Below are 21,845 nucleotides of genomic sequence, written 5' to 3'. Positions count from 1 at the left end.
GTTTCCTTAAAGACATTTGACTTTAAAAAGTCAACAATAAAATTGAAAGAAATGGGTAAATAATGAGTAGATATTTCACTAATAGAAACAACACTTAAGCATGTGAAAAGATCCTTTAAGATGTTTAATGACTATGATTCATATAGTTAAAATAAAAATTTAATTGATAAGATTAATTTTAAACTATCAAATTGACAAAGATCAAAAGTAATAAGTGTGTTAAGAATAGAATGAATTTTTCATAGGTGTCAGACAGCATATATCAATAGAACCTCTATACAAATCAAGTTGATAATATTTAAAAACTTATAAATGCAAATAATCCTCCTTGAAACAATTCTACTTCGCACAAGTTTGAAAATATTAGCTATATTTATTTAAAATAATATAAATCACTTGATCACTTGATCCCCCATTATTCATCGATTTACTCAAGTGGGTGCCAGTAACGTCTCCATTCATCCCTGTTGCGTGCTAGCATAGCCCATTGGCATCTGTTCGTTCTAGGAACATGCAGAGCCTCAAACCAATCATTCAGGGTCATGACGAAGAAGTTTGACCATCTTGTAGGTGGGCGTCCGCGCGATCTTTTGACGTCCTGTGGAATCTAGTCAGTAATGGCTCTAGTCCAGCGGTTGTCTGTAAACCTCATTACGTGTCCAGCCCATCTGATTTTTGATGCCTTGGCAAATGAGACAGCATCCCTGATTCTTGAGCGTTGACAGAGATCAGAACTCCGGATTCTATCTCTCATTTGAGTGAATCGTGATATTCCAAGCATAGCTCTTTCAATTCCGCTTTGAGAGACCCGAATAGCATTCTCATCCTGTTTTCGTAGGGCCCAGGTCTCTGAGGCATATGTTAATGCAGGAAGAACAGTGGAATCAAAGAGATGTGCTCGTAGCTGGAGGTTCTTTGTCCTGTTAGTTATTTAAATAATATACATACACATAGAATATAGAATATCCAGTCTAGTCCAGAGCCAGGATTTAGAATTCTAGCTTATAAAAATCTTTCAACTTTCAGTGTAGATAAGAGCCAGATCTAGAATTCCAATTCATCTTTGATATTGGGAATGTATCTCATTTAAACAGAGCTTGGTGTTTATTTTCTTTATGATCAATCATTTCTCTGACCAGATAGTAAATTTCTGAGATCAAGATTTATGTCATAGTCAAGATCCAGAACCTATTTTTGACAAAAAAAAAAAAACTCAACAAAATGCGAGTTGAAGTAATTTTCCTCAGTATAGTCAAAGTCATCTACCACAACAAAAATATATCAAGGGCATCCAGATAAGAAATGAAGAAATCAAGCTATCATTATTTGCAGATGACATGATAATGTACTTAGAAAATTCCAACAAACCTACAAAAAACTCCACAAAATCTGCAAAATAGCCCTAGAAAATAGATTTGTAAAGTGGCAGCTTACCAAAATCAATACCTAAAAGTCCATGGCTTTCCTACATAGAAATAATGAGAGAGAAGAGAGAGATAATGAGAGAGAAGAGAGAGATATTAGAAAAACAATTCCAAAGGGCCTGGGTCCCTCTCTGGGCACGCGCAGCTAGGACCAGCCCCTAGAAAGCCGGTTTTCAACCCCTGATCTGTGTGGGACGGGCACAGAGGCCCAGCTCTGGGCAACAAAGCTGAACGGCTCCAAGTCCAACAGGTACAGCCCGCCCCCAAGGGCCTGGGTCCCTCTCTGGGCACGCGCAGCTAGAACCAGCCCCTAGAAAGCCGGTCTTCAACCCCTGATCTGCGTGGGACGGGCAAAGAGGCCCAGCTCTGGGCAACAAAGCTGAACGGCTCCAATTCCAACAGGTACAGCCCGCCCCCAAGGGCCTGGGTCCCTCTCTGGGCACGCGCAGCTAGAAACAGCCCCTAGAAAGCCGGTCTTCAACCCCTGATCTGCGTGGGACGGGCACAGAGGCCCAGCTCTGGGCAACAAAGCTGAACGGCTCCAATTCCAAACAGGAGACGTTCCCAACTCCTCGCCCAGTGCCAGGGACTTTTTCCGGAGCTGCGGCCGCTAACGCGGCCGCGAAATATTTTCCCACTACATATGCCATAGGAACCATAAGATACCTTCTTAGATGGAAACTTCTCTAGTTTAGCTCAGCCACTAGAAACACAGTAGCCAATAACTCATAAGCCTATCTTAACTCACACTGCATATCAAGCAGAATAGTAACAGTGAACGTGAAGGACTAAACCACACCTCTCACAATGGTAAGGCAACGCAAAAGCCCACCAAACTTTCATATTGAAGAGTCTAGCCCAGATGACACCAACAGTACTGTAGTGTTAGACAACCTCTCTGACAAGGAATTCAGAAGGGAGCTACTTAGTATGCTTAGGGAGTTAAAAGAAAAATTGGAAAGCAATGCCAATAGAAGACAAGAGGATCTGAAGGCAGAAATGAGGAAAATGCAATCAGAAATGTCAGACCTGAAAAATCTCGTAGGCGAATTGAAAAGCTCAGTGGAAGGCCTCAGCAGCAGAGTAAGAGCAGCTGAGAACAGAATCAGTGAGCTCGAAGATGAAGTTCAGAGACTCTCCAGAAAAGAGCAGAAAATGGAAAAGAGACTCACAATTCGGGAACAGATGGCAAGAGAAGATCGTGATGAAGCCAAGAGGGGTAACATAAGAATTATTGGAGTCCCAGAGGTACAGGAAGAAAACCTCGATGAAGAAGAAACTGTCAAAGAAATCATTGCTACAACATTTCCAGAGCTGAAGAAAACTTGTGACCACATTCAGGAGGCCCGAAGGGTACCAGCTAGAAGAAATCCGAATAAAAATACCCCAAGACACATTCTGATCAAAATGACCAAAACCTTAGACAGAGACAAAATTCTGAAAGCAGCAAGATCGAAGAAAGAAATCTCTTACAAAGGAGCATCCTTAAAATTCACAGCTGATTTTTCTGATGAAACCCTCATGGCCCGAAAACAGTGGTGGGACATAGTAAAAAAAACTCAATGAAATAAATGCCTCCCCCAAAATACTTTTCCCAGCAAGACTCTCATTCATAATAGAAGGAACAACACACAGTTTCACAGACAAACAACAGCTCAGGAACTTCATAGACTCAAAACCATGGTTACAAGAACAACTAAATGGGCTACTTTAAGGCAAGAAAGGCCCCTCAAATACACCAAATTTTAACAGAACAATGGGACAAAATCCCATAACAATAATCTCTCTCAATGTCAATGGGCTAAACGCACCAATTAAAAGACATAGAGTGGCAGGATGGATTAGAAAATTGAACCCAACATTCTGCTGCCTGCAAGAAAGGCATCTCAATAGTCAAAGCAAACACAGACTCAGAGTCAAAGGCTGGAAAACAATCCTACAGGCAAACAGCTCCCATAAAAAAGCTGGGGTAGCCATCCTTATATCAGACCACATCGATTTCAGAGTGAGGAAGGTCATAAGAGACAGTGAAGGCCATTTCTTATTGATCAAAGGATCTGTACAACAGGAAGAACTTACAATAATAAATGTATATGCACCTAAAGAGAGACCAGCAAAGTACTTAAAACAACTACTCATAGATTTGGAAAAAGACATCAATAGCAACACAATACTAGTGGGAGACTTCAACACTGCTTTGTCACCTCTTGATAGATCAACCAGACTCAAGCTTAGCAAGGACATACTTCATTTGAGGGAAACAATGGAAGAAAGGGACTTAGTAGATATATACAGGACACTTCATCCACAAAAAGCTGAATACACATTCTTCTCAAGCGTACATGGAACATTCTCCAGACAGACCACATGCTGAGCCACAAAACATGCCTCCATAAAATTAAGAAGGTAGAGATTGTATCAACAATCTTCTCAGACCATAATGCGCTGAAATTAGAAGTAAATCACACACAAAAACAGAAAACTAAATCAAACACCTGGAAATTAAACAGTGCACTATTGAACAACGAGTGGATTAGACAGGAAATCAAAGAGGAAATCAAAAGATTCCTAGAAACGAATGAAAATGAGAACACGAGTTACCAAAACTTATGGGACACAGCAAAGGCTGTGTTAAGAGGAAAGTTTATAGCTCTACAAGCATTCCTCAGGAAGGAGGAGCGAGCACACATAAGTAACCTAACCTCACAGCTTAAGAGCTGAAGAAGGACCAAAAAAAGGAGCACAACTCGAACAGGAGAAAGGAAATAATAAAACTCAGAGCAGAGATTAACGAGATGGAAACCCAAAAAACAATCCGAAAGATCAATGAAACCAAAAGCTGGTTCTTTGAGAAAATTAACAAGATCGATAAGCCTCTAGCAAAACTCACAAAGAAAGGGAGAGAGAAAACCCTAATAAACCGAATCAGAAATGAAAAGGGGGTCATTACAACAGAAACCACAGAAATTCAGAGGATCCTCAGGGAGTACTTTGAGAAGCTTTATGCCACGGAACATCAAAACCTCGAGGAAATGGATAAATTCCTAGACTCCTACAGACTCCCAAGGCTGAACCAAGAAGACCTGGAATACCTGAACAGACCTATCACCATCAAGGAAATTGAAATGGTAATAAAAAGTCTCCCCAAGCACAAAAGTCCTGGCCCGGATGGATTCACTAGTGAATTCTTCCAAATCTTTAAAGAGGACTTACTCCCGATGCACTTTAAGCTTTTCCACGAAATTGAAATATCAAAAACACTTCCAAACAGTTTCTACGAAGCAAATATCACACTGATACCAAAAGCAGACAGAGATACCACAAAGAAAGAGAATTACAGGCCGATATCCCTGACGAACACAGATGCAAAGATTCTCAACAAACTACTAGCAAATAGAATCCAACTACTCATCAAAAAGATCATACACCATGACCAAGTAGGATTCATCCCAGGGATGCAAGGATGGTTCAACATTCGGAAATCAATCAACATAATCCACCATATCAACAAAAGAAAAGATAAAAAGCATATGATCATATCAATAGATGCAGAGAAAGCATTTGATAAGATCCAGCACCCCTTTATGATGAAAACCCTAGCCAAAATGGGTATAGAGGGGACCATCCTCAACATAATTAAAGCCATCTACCACAAGCCTACAGCAAGCATCATCCTCAATGGGGAAAAACTGAGAGCCTTCCCTCTAAGATCAGGGACGAGACAGGGATGCCCACTCTCTCCACTGCTGTTCAATATAGTACTGGAAGTACTTGCAATAGCGATTAGGCAAGAAAAAGATATTAAGGGCATTCAGGTAGGAAAGGAAGAAATCAAGCTCTCACTATTCGCAGATGATATGATACTATACTTAGAGAACCCAATAACTTCCACCAAAAAACTCCTACAAACAATAGACTCGTATAGTAAAGTTGCAGGTTATAAAATCAATACCCAAAAGTCCATGGTTTTCCTATACGCAAACAGTGAGAGAGAAGAAAGCAACATGAAAAAAACAATCCCATTCACAATTGTGCCCCAGAAAATCAAGTACCTAGGAATCAGCTTAACTAAGGAAGTAAAGGACCTGTACAAAGAAAACTACAAAACGCTACTTCAGGAAATAAAAGAGGACATGAGGAAATGGAAAGATATCCCCGGCTCATGGGTCGGGAGACTTAACATTGTCAAAATGGCAATACTACCGAAAGCATTGTATAAATTCAATGCAATCCCTATAAGGATACCCATGACATTCTTCAAAGAAATGGAGCAAACACTCCTGAAATTTATATGGAACAATAAGCCCCCACGAATAGCTAAAGCAATTCTTGGGAAAAAGAAAATGGGAGGAATCAACCTCCCGAACTTCAAACTGTACTACAAAGCAGTAATAATTAAAACAGCATGGTACTGGAACAAAGGCAGAACTGCAGACCAATGGAACAGGGTTGAATACACTGACATCTCCCCTCAATCATATGCTCATCTAATCTTTGATAAAGGCGCAAGTAATGTGAAGTGGAGTAAGGAAAGCCTCTTTAATAAATTTTGTTGGCATCACTGGATGGCTACATGCAAAAAAATAGGCTCAGAACTCTGCCTAACACCATGTATAAAAGTAAGATCAAAATGGATTAAAGACCTCAACATCAGACCAGAAACCATAAGGTACATTGAAGATAAAGTTGGCAAAACCCTCCGTGACATTGAAGCTAATGGTATCTTCAAAGATGCCACGCCACTGGCCGAGCAAGTGAAAACAGAGATAGATAAATGGGACTATCTTAAACTAAGAAGCTTCTGCACCTCCAAAGAAACAGTGACCAAAATACAAAGACAGTCTACAGAATGGGAAAGGATATTCGCCGAATACACATCTGACAAGGGGTTGATATCCAGGATATACAAAATACTGGTTAAACTCCACAAGAAGAAAACATCCAACCCCATCCAAGAATGGGGCAATGAAATGAACAGAAACTTTCTCAAAGAAGAAATCCGAATGGCAAAAAAGCACATGAGAAAATGCTCTACATCATTAATCATCAGGGAGATGCAGATCAAAACCACAATGAGATACCATCTCACACCTCAGAGACTGGCCCACATTCAAAAGAACAAAAGCAACCGATGCTGGCGTGGATGTGGCGAGAAAGGGACACTCCTTCACTGTTGGTGGGAATGTCCACTGGTTCAGCCCTTCTGGAAAACAGTATGGACGATTCTCAAAAAATTAGAAATTGAGCTCCCATTTGACCCAGCAATACCACTCCTGGGAATATATCCCAGAGAGGCAAAAATGTATAGTCGAAGTGACATCTGCACTTGTTTGTTCATTGCAGCACTCTTTACAATAGCCAGAAACTGGAAGAAACCTGAATGCCCAAGAACAGATGACTGGTTAAAGAAACTTTGGTACATCTACACAATGGAGTACTATGTAGCTCTTAGAAAAGATGAAGTCATGAAATTTACATACAAGTGGTACAATATGGAAAGTATCATGCTAAGCGAAATGAGTCGAAAAGAGAGGGATAGACATAGAAAGATTTCATTCATCTGGGGGATTTAAAGTAACAAAGTAAGAGATTAATACCCAAGAATAGCTGAGATCAGCACCAGGAGGATTACTCCATAACTTAGAGGCCAGCCGGGTATTCTCGGGGAAAGGGCAGTTCAGATAGAGAAGGGAGCACCAAATAAAGGATGTTTGGAGGATCCTCCCAGGAGGGGAGATGCATGTCGAAAGTAGACTATGGACTGAACATGTTTGCCACTCAATGCCTCTTTTGCAGACCACAACACCCAAAAGGAGAGAGAGAACACAGGGGATTGCCCTGCCACAGAGACAGGGGGGATGGGGGGATGGGGGTGGGAGCGATATTATCCATGGTGGTGGAAAATGGGCACTGGTGGAGGGATGGGTATCTGATCATTGTATAATTGAAACCAAAGCACAAAAAATTGTAAATCTACAACTTTAAAAAAAAATAAAATACAATAAAGGGAAAAAAAACTCAAATAATAATGGTGGATCTGGTGTCAAAATTTTGAATGTGATCAAAGTAGAGAGAGAGAGTAATGTGGAAATCATCTGCTCCACAGGTAGGGGGAGGGTGTGGGATGGGGGTATACCGGGGCTTTTGGTGGTGGACAGTGGGCACTGGTGAAGGTACGGGTGTTGCACTGTATGACCAAGACTTAGACCCGAAAGCTTTGTAACTGCTCTCATGGTGATTCAATAAATAAAATTATAAAAAATGAAAAAAAAAAAGAAAATCAAGTACTGTGGAATCAGGTTAACTAAAGAGGTGAAGGATCTGTACAAAGAAAACTACAAAACACTACTTCAGGAAATAAAAGAGGACACACGAAAATGGAAACATATCTCCTGCTTATGGAGTGAGAGGATTAACATGGTGAAAATGTCAAAATGGCAATACTCCCCAAAACATATACAGATTCAATGCAGTCCTTGTAGGGATGACATTTTTCTAAGAAGTAGACAAATCACTCCTGAAATTTGTATGGAACAACAAACCCCCACAAATAGCTAAAGGAGTCCTTGGGGAAAAGAAGATGGGAGGTATCACCTTCCCCAATTTCAATTTGTACTAGAAAGCAATAGTAATTAAAACAGCACATTATTGGAATAGAGACAGATCTGAAGACCAATGGAATAGAGTTGAATATCCTGACACAGACCCTCAAATACATGACCACTTAATCTTTGATAAAGAAACAAGAAATGTGAAGTGGAGTGAGGAAAGCCTCTTCAACAAGTGGTGCTGGGAAAACTGGCAGCTACATGCAAAACAATGAACTCAGACCTCTTTCTAACAGCAGGCACAAAAGTCACATTAAAATTAATTAAAGACTTTAATATCAGACTGCAACCCATAAGATACATGGAGAAACAGAACCCTCCATGACTTCGAAGCTAAAAGCATCTTCAAAGATGAAATACCACTGACCAACCAAGTGGAAGCAAAGATTAACAGATGACACCACATTAAACTAAGATTTTGCACCTCAAAATAAATAGTGAACAAGATACAAGGACAGCCATGGGTTAAAAAGTACAAAGACAGCCATGGGTTGGAAAAAATTATTCACCCAATACCCATCTGATAAGGGGTTAATATTAAATATATACAAGGCACTAATAGAACTTTACAAGAAAAAAAATTCCAAAAGAACATGGGGAAAAGAAATGAATAGAAACTTCCTGAAAGAAGAAATTCAAGGTCTGTTGGTACTCAGAGTGTGGCCAGAAGGCTCAGACCTCAGGGCTTTCCTTGACAATGGATTGAGTAGATAACTCTGCCAGTCTCTTGTCTTCTCTTCACCATGGATTCTTCTTATATCCAGGTGAAAGAATTGGAGAAACATGCCTCCCGCCAGGCTTTTGAACTGATTCTTAGCGCTCAAACAAAAGAATCTGTCCTTGAATTCCCCTCTCCCCCTCCCCCACCCAAGGCAAAGAAGAAGGATCCTTCTCTGGAGGAAATCCAGAAGAAATTAGAAGCTGCAGAAGAAAGACACAAGTCCCGTGAAGCTGAGGTATTGAAGCAGCTTAGTGAGAAACGAGAACATGAGAAAGAAGTGCTTCAGAAAGCGATAGGCGAGAACAACTTCAGTAAAATGGCAGAACAGAAACTGACCCACAAAATGGAAGCCAATAAAGAAAACTGAGAGGCACAGATGGCTGCCAAACTGGAGTGTTTGCGAGAGAAAGACAAGTATGTTGAAGAAGTGCAGAAGAACAAAGAATCCAAAGATCCTGCTGATGAGACTGAAGCTAATTTGTTCTGAAAACTGAGTTCTCCCCCTCCCCTTCCTAAATATCCAAAGACTGTACTGGCCAGTGTCATTTTATTTTTGCTCTCCTGACGAATATTCTAGAAGCTGATGTAGGACTGTATAGGTTGTTTTAGAGGCTGAGGGGAGAAACAAAAAGTGTTTTACCTTTTTCTTGTGTTGAAGTCTTTCTAATGTAGCTACTTTTCTTGCTGCATCTTTTCTACTTCAGTACACCTGGTGTACTGAGTTAATGGTTAGTACTATATTGGCTCTGTGAAAACACGTTTGTGAAGAGTATGTAGTGGCTTCTTTCAAACTGTTATTAGATGCTGACTATCTGTTGACTTTTAAATCCCAATTCCATCCCAATCTTACCAGATGCTACTGTACTTGAATGGTTATAATAAAGCTGCACAGTGCTGTTGAAAAGAAGGAGAAGGAAAAGGAGAAAGAGAAGGAGAAGGAGAAGAAGGAGAAGGAGAAGGAGAAGGAGAAGGAGAAGAAGAAGAAGAAGAAGAAGAAGAAGAAGAAGAAGAAGAAGAAGAAGAAGAAGAAGAAGAAGAAGAAGAAAAGAAGAAATTCTAATGGCCAAAAGGCACATTAAAAATGTTCTACATCACTAATCATCAGAGAGATGCAAATCAAAACAATAATGAGATATTTCACGCCACAGATACTGGTACACATCCAAAAGTATGAGAACAGCCATTGCTGGTACAGATGTGGGGAGAAAGGGACACTCATTCATTGCTGGTGGGCATGCTGACTGGTCCAGCCATTTTTGAAAACAATATAGGCATTCCTAAAAAAACTAGAAATTGAGCTCCCATTTGACCCAACAGTATCACTTCTGAGAATATATCCTGGGAGCCCAAAAAATGCCATCTAACTTCTATGTTTATTCCAGCACTATTCTCAATAGCTAAAATGTGAAACAATACTAGTGCCTGAGAACAGATGACTGGAAAAAGAAAATATGGCACATCTACACAACAGAATACAGTGCAATAATTAGGTAAAGTGAAGTCATGAAATTCACTTATACATGAATGGACATGGAGAGTATTATGCCGTATGAAATAAGTCAGACGAGAGGGACTGACGTAGAATAACTGCATTCATTTGTGAAATATATATATAAAAAAACAGTATGAGACTAACACCCAAGGTCTGTAGGAACAAGGGCCAGGAGGATTGGTCTACATTTGGAAGCTTGCCTAAAGTTCTGGGAGAGAGAGCAGTTAAGATAAAGAAGGTACCACCATGACTACAATTTATTCATTCTTGTGTGTGTGTTTTTTATGAAGTTTACTGAAAAGATCACAGCAAGGCAAATTTACACAGCTCCACGTGGCATTTTAAAATTCATTCCAACTGTAGGCTGGGTGACCTGCAGGTTGGACAGACTGCTGAAGTCCAAGAGCTTCAGCATCTCCTTAGTGTCAGGGTCCACTTCAATGATCTCCTGGTCCAGGGCTGAGACCTCGGGCACATAGTTGTCCCTCTGCTCCCGTTCCTCCTCCTGCAGTTTGATGGAGATACACCCCTCTGAATCCGCTTCATCAAGTGCATGACACAGCCGGCGATCTTGTTGTGGAGCTTCTTGCTTGGGATGATGGCGATCTCCTCGCACACGCACTTGTTGGTGTGGAAGTCGTTGCCCAAGCGCGTGTAGTACTTCTTGATGATGATCCGGTCTGCTTTCTTCATGGTCTTGGTGCGAACGTGGCCCATGTTGGTGGGTTTTCGGTGAGAGGAAACTGCAATTTATTCATTTTTAAGGACGTGTTTCTTCTTCTTAATTCATATAATGGAAGAAAGAGTAAGGGAAAGACTTAATGACCTCTTGGGAAGATCCTGTATCTTCTGCTATTTTGTTGTCAATAAGAAACAATAAGCAATATGAAAAGCAAGAAAGAAAGAAGGAGGGAAGGAAGGAACAAAGGGAGGGAGGGAAGAAAGGAGGGAGGAAGAAAATTTCCCACATTTCATGTGTGAATATATAGGTACTGTACTGAATTTAGTAATAACAAGGGCTGGAGCGATAGCATAGCGGTAGGGCGTTCGCCTTACAAGCAGCCAACATGGCCCACCCGAGTTTGATTCCTCCACCCCTCTTGGAGAGCCCGGCAAGCTACCGAGAGTATTCGATATGCCAGACACAGTAACAACAAAGTCTCCAATGGAGACGTTACTGGCCCGCTCGAGCAAAATCGACGATCAATGGGAGGGTCTTTACCTTACCTTTACCTATTAAATTATTGAGACTAATCGCTTAACATATTAATAAAACAGTATTGAGTCAAGTTCTTTGTATCTTCAAATCATTAGATATAAAGGAGTTACCAGTTCGAATGTGATAATGTATGCAAGTTTATTATTAAGACTTAAATAAATAAAATTATTATACCACATTATAAGAAATTCAAGGTAGGATAGTGTCAGTGTTGCTTTAATCTGTAGCTCAGCAATCTTAAGACCCAGATTCTTTATCCCTTTTAACTCTGCATTTTAGCTAGGCCTGACTCAGCATGTCCTTCCCAGACTTACCTCTTAATCTAGAGCACTATTGTTACAGACGTAATTTGCAGTTACAGTAACACTGTAAAGATAAAAGATAAAGATAAAAGCCAACTTATTGGGCCAGAGTCAAGTACAACGAGTAGGGCGTTTACCTTGCATAAGGTTGATCTGGATTCAATCTTCAGCATCCCATATTGTCTGCTGAGTATTGTGGGGCCATTTCTAGCAGTGTCCAGGGGATGCTATTGGCAGTGCTAGGGAAATCTTGCCATGCCAGGGATCAATCCAGGTCTTCTGAATGCAAAGTATGTGTTTCATTTAGCTATGTCTCTTACCCACCACAAAGTTCTTTCTATGAGCAAGGAGAAACTTTCCCAGAGATTTCCCCAAGCATATCTGAAAAAATAATTTTTGTTAGAATTTGTCACAGATCCATGACTAAAGCAATCACTATTTTGCTTACACAGTCACTATCTATCAACTCCCTGAGCTGTCCTGCAGCAAGTGGAGAGTAAATAACGGAATTCATTAGAGTTGTTTGTCACTAAAGAATGATAAACAACTTTGGCTTTTGAAAATATGAACAATGTCTTTTAAATGTACATTAATAGAATACATTTCAACAATTAAGAAATGCTAAATATTTATTATTTTTTTTCAACTTTTCCAACTCTTTTCCTAATATATAGATCATCTACTCTGTCAAAGATCAAAAAGCTTGCAGATATTAAGCTAGTAGAAGTAGCTACATCTATCTACATTTATTCTATTAGGATTTTCTGAGTACCTATCATATTTGAGACACAATTAACTGAATTTTTCATACTTAAGATGTACTTAAGGCACTTTTCATACTTAAGATTCAAATTACATTTTTCAATAATGCAAAATTCACATTATTGAGAAGTTAATTATTTGGAAAATGACAAAGTTTTAAAAAATACCAACATGATTAATTCTATCAGTTATTTTTAAGGACTGAGTAATGATGTTTTTAATTGAACACAATACTTAATTTCAACTGGCAATCAGAGCTTTCTAAACACTAAAATAATGATGTAACAGCTCCTCAGGTTGTAGTTTGAAAGATACATTTCAATTTAGAACTTATTTTTAAAATCCTACAAATATCACAAATGTTTCACAATTCTAGCCCAAACTTACAAATGAAATTATTATTTTCTAAAGCATATTCAAAATAATTTTAATAAATTATTTTACTTATTATATGAAATGTAAATTTATTGAAATAATCCTATTGACAATTTTGAACAAAATATATTAATATCTATATAATTATATATTTTTGAGGGAATAATTATAATTTATAGGAGAAAGACAAATGACAATGGGGTGTGGATAACATTAACCCAAAAGTTATATGATGCATAAAATTTCATATAAAACTCTGATTTGAGGTTATTTAATCTAGACTCACATAGACATAACTAAGGAAGACTAGAAATAAGATTACATAGACATAAAAATGCCATAAAAATAAAAAGTTCCAGAATCTCCCCAAAAATTGATAATAAGGTCAGTATTCCCCAGGTCACAAAAACATATTTTTTTTTCCTCTGAGATCCAAACTCAGAAACTTTGTCTACAATACTCCTCAAAGAAAGACTCACCAGATCTATGTCAAGAAAATATAGAGAACTGAATTAAAGTGTGAGGGAATGAAAGGGGAAGGAAACCCAGGCGATAGTTTGTGGATATTATGAATCATTCCCTTTTCTACTTTTGTTTAAAATGTATATCCTAGATAACTGCTGTTCTAAGAATAAGGTTCAAATTTATTTTCTAAAGAATCTAGAAACTAATGGCAGGAAAGCAAGATTTCTGACAGGACCTCAATAACTCCTGGTGTGGATGTTTGAGAAAGCTCACCCTCCAGGCCATTTTGTCTGTGTGTAGCTTAATAAGAGGTTCCTGAGTGAATTTCAACGGCTCAGTTCCCTTGGTTAGGGAGCCATTGTCCACAACACATTGCATATAAATGGGCACAGAGGCCCTGCTTGCTGAAAAAGAAAAATCTTGGGACTTCTGCCGCTGTTCACCCAGGCCCAAACTTGAGTGCCATGGAATAAAGTCAGGATAAATTTATTCTGCCAGGATCTTTTTTCTTTCATTACTGACATCCTAGACTGTTGGCACAATAATATTAATCATCTGACCTTTTAGAGGCAATTTCCTGATCTTGGCTGGTTGGATCAGGCTAAATGCTACATTTTTCCCTATTTTTAAATTGCCCAGATGGTGTGCCCACATATGCTGGGCAGCTTCCAGGGACTATTTGTACCTTGGGTGTAACCAGCTGCTATAGAGAAGAGTGTCAAACGGAGGTGAGAGAATGGTGAGTGTTTGGTCAAGGCCTTTCTTATCTGTGTAAAAATAATTTCTCTGGTTATCTATGAAGTGTTGGGCCTTAGTTTAGATTCCAGAGCTGTCACTCTTGATAACTCATAAAATGGCAACCTAGTGCAAGTTGAAAGAGTGTGGTATATAAACAAAAGGAGCCCAATTCTTAGCCAGATGCTTTTGAACTCTGCTCCATGAACCCAACTTTGGACTTAAGGGCTGCTTGTGTGAAAAAATTATCAGGGGAAATGGTTGTGCTCATTATGGCCATTTCCCCCCACTACCTGCTGTGACTTCAAATTGATTTTGTTTCCTTTGAGATTAGGAGTTAATATATTGAAAAGAGGTTAACAGACAAATGGGATTTAAGATCATGATATCTGAAATATAAAGAGTTTTTAAACTTTTAGCAATGTGAGAAACTCCATCACCTTGAAACAGTTTAATTTCCCAATTGATTTCCCTGATAATAGTAAGTCGTCTTTCTTTCTTTCTTTCTTTCTTTCTTTCTTTCTTTCTTTCTTTCTTCTTCTTCTTCTCCTCCTTCTTCTTCTTCTCCTCCTCCTCCTCCTCCTTCTCCTTCTCCTCCTCCTCCTCCTTCTCCTTCTCCTCCTCCTCCTCCTTTTCCTCTTTCTCCTCCTCCTCCTCTTCATTCTCTTTCTTCTGCTCCTCCCCCCTCCCCTTCCACTTCCCCTCCCCTGCCCTCCCCCTCCCCTCCACTCCCCCTCTCCTCCCCTTCCACTCCCTCTCCCCCCTCTCCTTTTTTCCCTCTCCTTCTCCCCCTCTCCTTCTCCCTTTCCCTCTCCCTCCCTTCTTCTCATCCTCCTCTTTCTATCCTCCTTCTCCTTATCCTTCTTTCTATGTCCTTATTCAGAACAGATATTTGAGATTCACCATTTACAAGAAAACTTGACACATATTCAAAATTATTTCTTCCAGCTCTTAAACTGAAGATGGTGGCAGGAACTCAGATATAACTTGTAGCTAAAATTGTGGTTTGTTTCAAAGTTGGTAGTCAGCAAACTGCAGCCTCAGACCCATTGCCTGCCTTTGAGCAACCCGTGAGCTAGGAATGGATTTTATTTGTATCTGTAGTAGGGGGAAAAGAACAAATAATAACAATATTGTGCAACATGCATTAGTCCTCTGAAATTCAAATATCAATGTCTACAAATAAAGGTTTAATGGAATGCTGCCTTGCTCATTTGTTTGTGGTGATATTTTGTACAACCACCGACTTGGCAGAATTAAGTAGCTACAAGAGAATGAATGGTGCAATGTGTAAACTATTTGTTATTTGACCCATCTAGGAAAAAGATTGCCAATCCCTTGTTAGGGATGGTAATTAGGAACAACTCAAAGAAATGTTTCAGGAAACCCAGAAAACCATGGTAGAATCTGTTAGCTTACATACAGAAATAGTGTCTGTGCCCATAGTTACTACTAGGTGACAGGATGCAATGAGAAAATAATGTATGTGTATGTGTGTATGTGTATGTGTATATATACACTAAGTCTACAGCATATACACAGTAATTATGGAGATAACAATGTCCAAGTTTCTCACTGCCACATCTCTAGCACCAAGTCAACTTCTTAGAGCTAAGCAGGTGCTCATTAAGTGGTTATTGAATGAAGACAATGAGAGGAGAAAGAAACAGAAAGCAAGGAAGTAAGAGGTACCCAGGTTTGAGAGTAAAATACGTTCCAATTCAGCCTTAAATTTACCTATCCTTGCACAATATTCATGAATTCCTAGAAGTTTCTCCTTTCTAATACCAGAGACATAGTACAGATAGTAAGACACATGCTTTGCATGCTGACAATTCTAGCCCCAGAAAAACACATTACCAGAGGAAGCCCTGAGTACAGCCACAGAAGTCCAGGTAATCCCAGCCTGAAGCGCCCAGTCAATGTCACAGCAATTGGGATCTTGCAGTGAACTACTAGCCCATTTCACCATGAATCTCTGGAAGAGTCCTGACCCCTGAGTACTGTTTGGAAGGCTTTTTCCAGAAAATTCCATACTCTGGAATTTAACAGATCAAATTCTAACTGTAACCCCAGAGGATTAAAGAAATGACTACCTATAGCTACTGCTAGATCCCTTCAAGATCACCTTTTTCATCCTCTTCTTTAGTGACAACTTACATATTTAGACTGGAGACTAAATTCAGACTTATGAGTATCAAGAGGAAGGGAATTGAAAACAAAGTTCATAAATAAACAACATCATAAGTCACTGCTGCTCTTTGATAGTGGTTCTTTCTGAAATAGGTCTCTCTCTCTCTTTCTCTCTCTCTCTCTTTCTCTCTCTCTCTCTCTCTCTCCTCTCTTTCAGGTGACACCCACACATATCCTCCATTGTTGGCAGAGATGCTCACTCAGATAAGAACTGGAGTTCATGCTTCACTTTTTCATCTTCATGTGTCATCATCACCGTGTAAAACCACAAGAATAGGAAAACAAAGCTGTTTGCTACTCTTCTGTCTTAACTGATATTTCCACCCAGTTCTCATAGCATCTTCTTTGGAGCATCTAAATTTGCCACTTAGTGTTCTACCAGATAAGTTTGTGCAGCATCTAATCCACCCCTACTCTTTAAAAAAAGGAAAAGAAAAAAACATCTACTTTTCTGTGACCATCTTCTCAAATCTCCAAAATATTTCAGAGTTTTGACATGCAAATCAGATAGGGACAGGGCTTGAAAACACAGCTTAGGAAGAGTGGACTTAATAATGAAGTCAGCTAGGAAATGGCAACATAATCTTGGATCATCAATATTTCATTCCAAACATTTTTCAACTGTTGCATTCAGGCCTCCTACCCAGAAATAAGCAAAAGCACATTGAAAAAAGTGTGTTACATTCTGCTCTGAACAGTGTCCTGGGTATCTAAATGCTGAGAGACTGTGAATCTTGGAAAGGAATGCACACATTCTTTTAGGATCAAAAAAAGAAACAAACAACAACAACAACAACAACAAAAAACAGAAAACTAAGAAACCCATTCACTCAGATTTGTTTCTGAAAAGTCAAGTACTTTCTAGTCGACATTGTCAACATGTTAAGATTTCTGCAATGCCCATTTTTGGGGGAAACAGGGATATATTAGGAGAAACAAAGTTGTCAAGCTTGGATATGGTTCCTAAACCAACCATTTTCAGTTGAGTAGTGTACTATTAGAGCCTCTATTATGATGAATCCAGATATTTCCCAGCATTTTTTTATTCATTATCTCTGTTTCAGACAAAATGAGAGGGGAGAAAAAGTACTTCTTTCAAATGAAACACTACGTTTTTTGTCAGGAGGGAAAATTGAATTCATAGTTATGAACAATTATAGTGTTCAAATAGTTCTATAAGTAGAACATGGTGAGGAGTCTCTAGGGTGAAGTTATGATTTTTACTTCTTTATTTTTAACTGGAAATTAAAGGCACTAGAAACTTTTTTTTACAGAACTAGGTTACACTGTTTCTATTAGCCCAATAAAGGAGTACATAATGAACTTACACTTAATGGATAACTTTCATCAGTCTTGTCTTTTTCTAGTTGATTTGATTTGCCCTATTGTAACTATGAGTGATGGACTGAGTTCAGTGTTTTCTAGAGGAAGCATGTAAGCCCACCTTTCTAAGGTATATTTACCTTTATTATATTTAATGTGCTCCATTTCAACAACAGACTGAAGATGAACTTTGCACACTTATTTTTCTTAAGGCCACCTTCCAAGTAAAAAAAATGTAGTTTGTGATGAAATAAGCAGGATCTGCTATAAGACCAACTCAAGTTCTTTTTGGAAATTCTTCACTTCTTTGATGATTTTGTATGTATGTTTGTGTGTATGTTTGTGTGTGAGTTGTTTAATGTGATAAATAAGCCTGATTTGAATTTTCAATATTCTCTAAGTGATAAAATTTTGTTCATTTTTTCTTTTATTTTTAAAAGATTACAACCCATCAGCATGTTCAGTTATGACTTGAGAGTGACAGATGAAGAAACTGAAATTGTCTGTTCCTAGCAGTTCCATCACTGAGTTCTTTTTGAATCATAGTCAGGCAAGACTTTTATAGGATTAGTTAAGACCAAATCACTCCACAAGAAAAGAACAATAATTCATTATTAGAATAGGATTTTAGCCACAAAGACAACGTTTTCAGAATTCTGTGCCTAAAGGCATGTTTAGAAGACAGTTCTTCATTAAGAGGGAATCTTGGGATTTCAATGGGAAACCAACTTACTCTTGGCTGTGTCTTATTTAGCATGACTTTTTAATATGCTTTCTAACAGTATTGGTTTTCCTCACTGCATCAAGATGCCTAAGGTGCAAATGAACTTATACTCAGCATGTTTTCTTTTAACATGTTTATCTACATATGTTTTACCTCTAATCTCTCAATAAAGTGTCCTTTAACTTTTAATTTAAAAAGAACAACTGACGTTTTCTGAAATTATTAGGACAGTTATAATGATTATTGATTTACAATGATGTAAAATTAATGCAGTTCAAGGCATTGTGTGTATGGCAATAAATAAAGCAGGTAAAGATGCTGACATTCTCTTGGAGAAAAATATCATAAACAAGTAGGTAAAGTAATATGAGATGCTATAAGCAAAAAAAATAAGCAAAATAAGTACATAGGGTATAAAGAAATTTAACAAGGATAGAAGATGTTACTGGTGCAGGGACTTGAGGGAGAGAAGAGAGCAAGCTAGTAAATATCTGGGAAGAACATTCCAGATAGCAGAAAGAGCATGTGTAAAGATTTTGAGGCTTTGAGGTGGGAACATACCTGTGATGTTGGAGAAGGCATATGTCAAAAAAGCACATATATAATAGACAGCATTTTGTTGAATGCCCCTGCAAGTCCTAAGAAACTGCTCAGAACAGGTCTTGAGAGAATTCTTGTTCCTCTCCTTGATCTGGGCTAATAAAAGATCTAGAGTGATGGCTCTCATTCTAAATTCATCCTTGCTATCATCCCAAAACATCAGCATGTCCTTGAGTTAAAAACTTTAAATCCATCCCCAAGCCTGTTATGATTCCCCAAGGACAGTAGCCAACTAAAATGAGGACTCTTATAATTGTTTAGCCATTGACATTCATATTAAATAGCCCTGAGAACAGTGTCTGAGCTTGTAAACTGAAGGGGCTGGGGTCAAGGCAGAAGTTTAATATTTCATTGACTATTCACATCACATAAAATGTAAAACCCAGTCTGCCATCTTAGAAATGTAAATAATTATCAGGTGAGAAGTTGTGACTAAAACCAAGCAAAGTAGAAGTAAGATGCCTATCTTGAAGGAAAGCTAATATTTGAAAAATCTAAATATTTTTAGGGGTAAATTGGATATTTTATCAAGTACATTTATCCCATATCTTTTCCTAAATTATAATTCTCTCCATATTCATAACTAAAAGCCATGCAATGCCTGTGCTAAAAGACACTATTAAACAAAAAATTTACAATAGGCACATACAGATCAGTAATATTACCACTGAATATATGGAACATATTGTACATTAGATCTCTATAAAATGGAATGGCCTGCCCCAAATAAGTAAGTTAACAACAAAACTTATTTTAAAAATACTATTAATTTTAACAGCTCTAAAATAATAGCATCAGAGGATATTGCTTTCTTCATAAATACCATGTTAGAAATGGTAGAAGCATTGCTCCAACCTCTGCTTTTAAACCATTTCTTGGTTCATACTAATATTGAAAATGCACTTCCCCGTTGTCAATTCTGCTTTGGTTCTGTTAGAGTGAGAAAAATATAAAGTGTGATTCATCTGTTGGAAATCTATTTTTCTTACCTGAAAATAAAACCGCATGCTACCACATATTTCCATTTTCAATTGTTTATTTTTTACCATTGCCCTTTCTATAAATTATCCAAATCTGTCATTTTCAAATCCAAACTGATAACACTGTTGGCCAAGAGACTGGCAATATAGCACTTGTACCAATATAAATTTCTTCACCCAGGCACTGATGAATTTGTTCTTCTCTGAATTAAGTAATGAAATTGAATGAAAATACATTTTTAAAATTTAACCAAAGTACAGCATTTTCTGTCTGGAAGCATAGGGTTCCTATTCACATATTAAAGAAAAATTAAAGAAGACTTATTTCTGTGTGGGCTGGAACAGTGAAGAATGCTGTGCATTTCACTGTAAGCTGAATTATCCAAGAAACAGAAAAACACTAGACAATAAAAGTCTCAGATTTTCAGCACCTCATCCCTGGATGGTGAGTTTTCATTTGTGTCGCAATATTCTCTCCTTTCCCAGATCGGTTCCAAGTTTAATTTGCATACATAATTTATCTATAGTGCAATAATATTAATAGAAAAAATGTATCAGGTATAGTGACAAATGCTAGAAACAGGCATAAAAAAGACACAATAATCGTCAAACTTTCATGATTATAATACGAGACAGGTACTAATGATCATATCTCCATTTTATAGTTAATCATTATTTTAAAAAGGCAATGGATTTTTAACCAAGGACCAAAGGACTCCCTGTATCTAAAATCTAGGTTTTTCCTAATATTTTATTTCATTGAAATAGGAACAAAGCATATAAGCAATAGTAGAGCTTTCCTCCGAGGTCTCTAGATGTACTCCAATTGACCCTAACTTGAAGCAGAAAAATATCCAGAGTCATTTTGTGTCATGCCTCACAGAGTATCTTGAGAATTTTGATGGTGTCTCAACAAATGCACTCCAAAATCCTTTTCCATATTAATATACTTCCAGGATAAATAGAAACCTAATGGGCTACACCAGACCTCTGGAGCTGTAACCGCTGAAGTGCACGAAGTTCCTGCACAGCCACTCTCTCCAAGGTGCCTTCTCCTCACAATTCCCTAAAAGCTTCCCTCAGCACATAGAAAGAATCATATCACCACCCATCCTTCATAAGAAGCTCCCCCATAACCTAATGAACGCTAACAGCCTCCTTCTACACAGGAGCATTTCTTCTCCTACAGATACTCTTTCATCTAACCCTCCTGACTTTCATGCAAGACAGCAGAGAGACCAACACTGCAAACCTGAACTATATGACACAGAAAAGGACTCTCTAGGATTTGACTGGAAGACCTGCCAAACAACTAATCCTTCTTTGTATTCAAACCATATTTACATCAAGAGGCCTTCTTTTCTGATACGTTCCTTTAGGGCATGAAGGAACCACTTTATTCTTTGAAATTTTATTGTTAAGACAACACTGAATTCCCAGCGCAGGAAGTGAGGAAAGTAAGTGAGTTTATCTCCCTTTGTTCCGAAGGACAAAATGACTAAACACAACCAGACTTCATCCTGATAGTGTCTAACTAAAGAAACAAGTAAACTCTCTAAACTAAAAGGAAAATAGCATTAAATAGGAACTAAGTGGTTCATTTTATGAGTAAGAGGCAGTGTTTACATGGTTTTCCCAAAAGATTAAGCACTCCTACCCCTCCCCCACTCTAACCTATCCCATCTATAAACCCACCATTTAATCAAAAGGAATAATTTCCAAACCATTCTTCTCCTTCTAAAGAGTCTTTCAATATTAAACTATGCTTGAACAAAAGCACAGGAAAAGAATGGAATTGGGAGTCAATTTCAAGGCTACCAAAATCCACTTTTTTGTTTACTATCCTACCCTTGCAATCAAGTCAATAAATACTTTGTAAATTTTAATTTGGTTGTGGCATTGCAAGATTTATTATGCCACAC

The 21,845-nt window shown here is 38.3% G+C and overlaps 2 pseudogenes; one reads left to right on the top strand and one right to left on the bottom strand.

Moving 5' to 3' along the window:
* Window positions 1-8,718: 8,718 nt before the first annotated feature.
* LOC130021103 (stathmin-like) lies at window positions 8,719-9,311 on the top strand (annotated as a pseudogene).
* A 1,210-nt stretch (window positions 9,312-10,521) lies between these two features.
* LOC130021093 (40S ribosomal protein S17-like) lies at window positions 10,522-10,974 on the bottom strand (annotated as a pseudogene).
* Window positions 10,975-21,845: the final 10,871 nt, after the last annotated feature.

The sequence above is a fragment of the Sorex fumeus genome, unplaced genomic scaffold (assembly GCF_029834395.1).
Source record: "Sorex fumeus unplaced genomic scaffold, SorFum_2.1 ptg000014l, whole genome shotgun sequence".
NCBI classification, from domain to species: domain Eukaryota; kingdom Metazoa; phylum Chordata; class Mammalia; order Eulipotyphla; family Soricidae; genus Sorex; species Sorex fumeus.
The sequence above is the reverse complement of the archived record's forward strand: the minus strand, read 5'-3'. Positions and strand labels throughout refer to the sequence as shown.